This window comes from Falco rusticolus, chromosome Z (genome assembly GCF_015220075.1).
Source record: "Falco rusticolus isolate bFalRus1 chromosome Z, bFalRus1.pri, whole genome shotgun sequence".
Lineage (NCBI taxonomy): Eukaryota > Metazoa > Chordata > Aves > Falconiformes > Falconidae > Falco > Falco rusticolus.
Window position 1 is genome coordinate 60,125,422 of NC_051210.1, and position 6,456 is coordinate 60,131,877.

The 6,456-nt window shown below is 46.6% G+C and overlaps 1 long non-coding RNA gene across 1 annotated transcript; it reads left to right on the forward strand.

Moving 5' to 3' along the window:
* The first annotated feature begins 226 nt into the window (after nt 1-226).
* LOC119141021 lies at nt 227-5,164 on the forward strand. Its single transcript, XR_005101805.1, has 3 exons — nt 227-586; nt 2,130-2,170; nt 4,594-5,164. It is a non-coding gene; the product is annotated as an uncharacterized LOC119141021 (long non-coding RNA).
* The last annotated feature ends 1,292 nt before the right edge of the window (nt 5,165-6,456 follow it).

A 6,456-nucleotide genomic window follows, 5' to 3' on the forward strand; every position in this document is an offset into this window, starting at 1 on the left:
GGGAGGAGGGGTGGGGGTGGGGGTGGGGGTGGGGGTGGGAGGGGAGGGGAGAAGGGCGGGGCAGGCCGCCCGCCGGCCCGCGCGCATGCGCCGGGCGAAGTGCGCAGGCGCCCCAGCGGGGGGGCAGGGGGTGGGGCCGGGCGCGCGGAAGAGGCGCGGTCGTTCCCTGCCCTCGGGGTGGGCGGGGTCGCCGGCGTCCGCTGTTTGCGCTGAGGGCGCAGCTTCGGGCCTGCGCTGCGTGTCCGCGCTGCGTGTCCGGTGGGGGCGGGGCTTCGTGCTTCTCTGCGCTCTCAGAGACTTGGTTTTCCCCCGCGTAGCGAGCAGATGCTGTTTGTACGTGGTGCTTCACGCCTCCTGGCGTTGTGCTTGGGAGGGAGGCCTGGCCGCAGGTTGACAATTGCCACACGTTTTTTTGTGGCTTGCCACGCATATGTTTGTGTTCTTTGTGACTTGCTTTCCCAACCTGTCCTTAGGTTTTCACCTTCACTTCTCCTGTGCTTTAAAGGAAACATGTTTGTCCTTAAACTGGTCTGTGATGTCTGCAGCCTGCCCGATGGCCATTCCAGTTGGTATGTGGTGCTATAAGGTATGGCTCACCAGGGCTCTGCAGGTGTGGGAGTGCCCATGCCCTGCGAATGGGGCTGCATTGTACCCCTGTCTCATATTGGAAATAAACTGCAGCTGTTCTCACTAATAAAATTATATATACCAGTAGCGCTTTGTTTCTGCAGAACATTGTGTTGCCATGGAATAGGTAGCAAGAGTTGACCATGGTGTATCATGTCACTACTTTCCATCTGAAAAAGTTGGGCAATATGTAGAGCTGTGAAACTTGTTTCCATTAGGGGAGGTGAATTGTGGAGTTGCATGGTGTTTTTGTGCAAGTCTATTTTGTAGTATTATGTGCAAAGCCTTGTTGTCCTGACCATTGTCAGGATCAAGGAACAGGAGGGCATTTCCCTGCTGACAGTTCCGAGCCTGTAAGCACTCCCACCAAAAATACATGCCGTCTTTTTCTCAGGACCATTGCTGCACACTGTTCGCAGAGTATCTCCTTTTTTTTTCCTTCCACTTAAGCTGGTGTGGTCCTAGTTTCCCTGATGAATTTCTAATATGCAGATTGTTTGGATCAGATATTTTGTTTAAGACCTGTCATCTGAAACAGAGTCTACCCCCAGCAGCCTGGTGATTTGGCAAATGAGCCAGAAAGCTTAGCAAATGTGTCTTGTGAGTTGCCTGAGCACTTTAATTACTTTGAATAACTAATTCGTGGTGCACCCACCTGTGGCAGTGTTAAGAGTCAGCCTCCCTCCCTTGATGCCCCCCCTTTTGGACAAGGCATCAACATCACCATGTATATACCCAAGCCTGATCTTGCTTGCAAAGCTATTCTATATGGCTGTTTCTTCATGTATGTGCTAGGTTGCTCAGAATATTCTGGTAACAGTCACAGCACTGGAAAGTCCCCTGCATGATGAGTTTTGGTATGTATTAGTGAACTGCCTGACACCCAGCTGGTTTCACCCCACCTCCAGTGTACCAGTAGGGTCTCTGCACAGGAATCACTTCACTCACAGGAAAAGTGGAGCAGCATCCTAGATGACAGACAAAGTGTGTAACAGTTTATGGAAATGCTACAGAAGAGCACAGGGGACTAAAATGTGCAGTTGAAACTAACGGGAAAAGTGAGGCACAAGATAGTAAATGTCAATATTGTGAATTAGCACTTTTGTTCCAGCCATGTATCAAGCTCCTTGGTTTCAGGACATACCAACACATGATTTCAGTCCTTAGTTCAGCACTGAGACAGGACAAAGAAATGAGAAATCAACATGTGAAGGGAGGTGGAGTAGGGGCGGAATAGAGCAGGGAAAAGGATAGCATCTCAGGAGAGACTGGAGAGGTGAGTAAGGGGACTGGCCTTGCCTATTTCAAGTCCCCTCCTGCAAGCATCATGTGTTGAATGAGTCCCAGCTGCATGTTGGATTTCTTTGAAGTAACGAGCTTGGGTAGGCTTGAGCTAGGAAGAGATGGAGGGATAGGAACATGGGGGAGTATGGCTGCTGGCAGATGAAAATTTCAGAATTTCAGTGTTCAGGAATCAAAGATTATTTTTTTCTTATTTGCAGATTTGCAAATTATTCCCAATGCAGGTGAAGACCTCTGAATGGTAAGCATAACCTTGTTAAGGGAAAAGCCAGCTCTGTTAATTCAGCCGCCTTGTGAAGACCCCTTAAAAGTTTAATTCATGGGTCCTGCCTCCAGTCCAAAAGCCCTCAGTTCACAGCCTCAAGTTCCCTGAAGACCATGGATCAAGCAGAAAATGGATAACATTTGTAGCCAGGAAGAAAAAGATGTTTAGTTATGTGCGGTGTGTGCTGTGTCCGGGAGATGGAGATGTTGGCAAACAGCACAAGGAGAGGACTGCAACCCAGAGGCAGGGGTGGGTGGATGGCCTGGGAGCTGAGTAGGGAGACCAAGTGCTGTGGGAGTGGGCAGAGGGTGAGAATCAACCCTCTGGGTCAGAGCCATGCAGAGAGGGAAAGAGAGAAAGGCTATAGAGGCACAGGGGAAAGCTTTCTGGGACGAAAAACTGGGAGAAAAGCAGAAAACAGAGGTGTGAGTTAAATGACAGCATTGCAAAGACAGTGGGAGGCAGGCATGGATCCTCAACGCTGTTTAAAGGGGGGAATATGTGGCATGCCAGGGCAGGCTGCTGCCTGTCAGTGTCTTGCCTGCAGCTCTGGGGTGGTGACAGCATGCATAAGCCTTGTATTGTCCCAAATGCTGCCCTGCTGATTCACCCCACTGAGCACCTCCTCAACATGTGTCTCAAGCACCTGTGCCTGGTGGCATCCTCTTGGCTGCTGGTGGTGCTGGGTGTCCTGGGCTAGGGCACCCCTGCAGGACCTGTGGCTCAAAGGAGTGCTCTGGGAGGACATGTATCCTGCCACATCAGTTGTTCTGCCTCACCTGTACATTCAGAAGCACACCTAGGACTTGAGTTTATGTGCATGTGGATCTGCCTGTGGTCTTGATGTACTGGAAATCCACCCCTGACTTGTCAGCCTTGTGCAATGGTATTTGGTTTGGCCAAGAGGTGTCTTGATATCAACATGTGAACTCTGTTATGTGTGAAAACATACCGTGTCTCCATTAGTTGTGAAAATACACATTACTAGACCCTGCCAGGGTCCGTGTGAGGGCTGTTAAAAAGTGGATGCTCATATATTCGAGCAGGGCGCCACTGCACATGTACGTGGCTACTGCCCTGCTGTAAAGATGGGGGCAGGTAGCTAAAAAGCAAAATTGTGGAAGAAAAAACACCTGGTGAATCTGGTCAGGATTATTCAAGGGAATGGTGCAAATAAATAACTATTAACTAGAGCAAAGTTGGAGTCTGCAGGAACAGCTGAAGGAGAGAGAAACTGGAGCCTCAGGAAGAATAGACCTAAACCCAGAGACTTTAGGATTGAAAGGAGAGGCCACATGCAGGAGGATATGGGGTTATTGGGTAGGGGTTGAAAAGGCTCTTATTTACACCCTGCAAAACATGCAGAAATGGTGAGAAAACCAAGGCATAAAATCATGTATAAACATTTATTGTTCTTTTAGTTCTAAATGTGTATTAAGTTTTTTGGTTTTGAGGAGCCTTGCAAAGCTTGTTTGCTGAAGTATTGCATGCTCCTGAAGACTTGAGCTGTGAAATCAGAGTATCTAAAAGGTTACAGCTCTGGGGATAAAGTGTAGCTGGAGTTGTAGCAGTGGTCCTGGGGTATCTGTGTTACCGTTCAATGAAAATGTGACATGGTAAGAAAGAGAATGAGGAAAAACCAGATGCTTAGGAAATGTACCTGTGAAACAATAAACCTGATTGTTGCTGCAACCTAGTGAGGCTAAGGGAGACTCAGAAGAGAAAGTCTGAGAGAAATTTGGGAGGATAATTTTTTTTTCATTTGTTCCACTGAATGAGAACTTGGGAAAATTGAAGCAAAAATGGACCCGTGCCTCTTTCTAAGTGACATACTTCTTTTTGCTATTCCAAGATTACACTTAACTATGGTAGATTTAAAAAAAAGCCCAGAAATCCCTTCCCCCTGAAAGCAAAAGTCCTTAAATCTGTGCTCTGCAAAGAGCTGCAGTCATTTCAAGTTTGGGCTTTTTGGTCTGTCAAGAGAGATCAAGCATTTGCCTTCTGGGTGGGAGGGAGTGAAATGCGGGTGCCACCAAATGCAGGAGTGGTTATCTGGAGTGAGCTCTGGACACGGCTCTGTGGGAAAGCACACTCAGGATGGTGGCAAATGTTCTGGTGGGGGAGCTCTGGCAGAGCCATGCTGCTGATGGGCATTTATTCCAAGTTGTGCTTTCAGAGTTTTGTTTAGAAAATATCTTAATAGCTTTGTATTTATTGAGTAATGGTGCCACAGATATCTGTTCCAGGAAAAGCTCGCTGGGATTGACTGCATAATTGGAATGGCAGAAAATGTGGTTTTTTTTCTGATTTGGCCTGAGAGGACAGTGACTTTGCTAAGACTTGGGTTATGCATTTCTTCCTTCTGATTCTAATACAAGCTGTGCGCTTTCATTTCTCAGGTAGCAAAGAACAACTGAGCAGAAACTGGAATTACTGAAAAGTGTGCAGACATCAGTGGTCCATAGATTTCAGTTCCATCATGATACTAAACTGACCCACAGCAGTTTGCAGAAAATGTCAGGACTGGTGTCTGAGGAAGTGAGGAAAGGAGGGCACCTGTCTCTGAAACAACGCTGTGACTTGGATTGCTGTGAATCTCCGTCTCTTCTTGTGCTGCTGTGGTATATCTGTGTATATCACTATGTAAACTACTGAAATTACAGTGATAAAAGAGAAAGGGAAAAAAAGCTTCTGTTGTAGAAATGCAGAGAAAATAAATGGCATAGCAAGAAAGCCTTACTGTGACTGAAAAATTACATTTGCCTGTTATAAAGCTCTAATATTAACTATTTAACAGGCATGAGAAGGGAAAAAAGGGCTTAGAGAAAATCAGGAAAGCATCTGAAAATCAGGGTCACTTTAGAGGCTTTTGTGATTTCCTGTAATGTGACATAAAACATCTGTTGTATTTTTGCTGGGAAATTTGTAGCTGAGGTGAATGTAGCAGAAAATAAAAGTTGAGAAAACATACACAGGGTTGCTGTGCTGGAATGAGAGTTGTGTTCCTTATTGAACTGGTCACAGAGGATGGTGCCTGTTCAAATTCACATAAAACAGATGCTAAAGCATGTGTTAGACTGTATTCTAACGTGTGTTGCTTACTTTACTGTTGGTTTAATTTTGCATTACCAGAAAGCTTTTGTTTAGATATAAGCAGCTTTTGTTAATCAGTCTCGTTAATGCAGGTCTCTGGCTATGGTTTTCCCTCCTGTCCTCGCTACGGGCTGTTGGCACTGAGCAGTGGTGCTTGCTGTGGCCCCAGCACCGTCTTCCTGGCATGGTTCTGGCTCTGCCATGCTTGGCACAGATGGGGTCAGTGGTGGGGATCTGGTTGGCTCCAGTCCAGAGGGCAGTCAGCCTCCTCCACCTAGCTCCGTGCTCAGTGGCGTGGCCCCGCTGAGGGCTAGTCTGCAGTCTGGCCTGGCTTTTCCCCAAGAAAAGGAAGAAACCCCAGAGATTGGTCCTCCCTTCCATGTCCCCCCTTCAGGATGTGGCCCTTTGATGTCAGCGATGCATGGAGAGAGCTGAGCATCTCCCAGGGTCATGTATGTGGTTTGCTAAAAAGTTTAGTGGAGGGACACATACAGCAAGGGCCAGCTAAGTGATGTGGTTTTGTAGGGAGCTGAGTCAGGGACTGAACCTCAGTCCTAGTCCAGCAATTTAACCACAAGGTCAGTTCCTCATTCATTTTGACTTATTTAATAATAGAACTGAAATAAATACTTGAAATCGTCTGAGGGAATTTTTTACATCTTTCTAGTCAGAATTAATTCAGTGCTATGAGTAGAGCACCTGAACCATTAGAAATGATTCACTGCTTTCCATCCTAAGGGTATAAATTAACACATGGTCTGTTTTGCTGATGCAGTGAACTCTGCTTTAGGAATCCCATGAAGCACGGGCTAATGCGAGTAGAGACAAATGCATGATGCTAACTTTCCGTCCAAAACCAGCAACTTCAGTTAGCTCTTAGTTTGCATTGTCTTCCCTTCTCTGTGACAGTTCTGAGTAACAAAGAACACATGCTACTGAGAAGCTGAACCATACAAACCTAATTCAACCACATTTTGCCTCAGATTTCCCCCTTCCCCAGCATGACTGAAGGCAGCAATTATGGAGTTGCAGTCACATGAACATTAGCAATAAAAACATTGTCCTCTTCAACCTCCTGGATGATACAGAGATAAACATATTAATGGTCAGTCTACACCAGCCCACCTATGTTTTCCAGCACTGGTAGAAAATTAAAGAGAGCTGGTAAT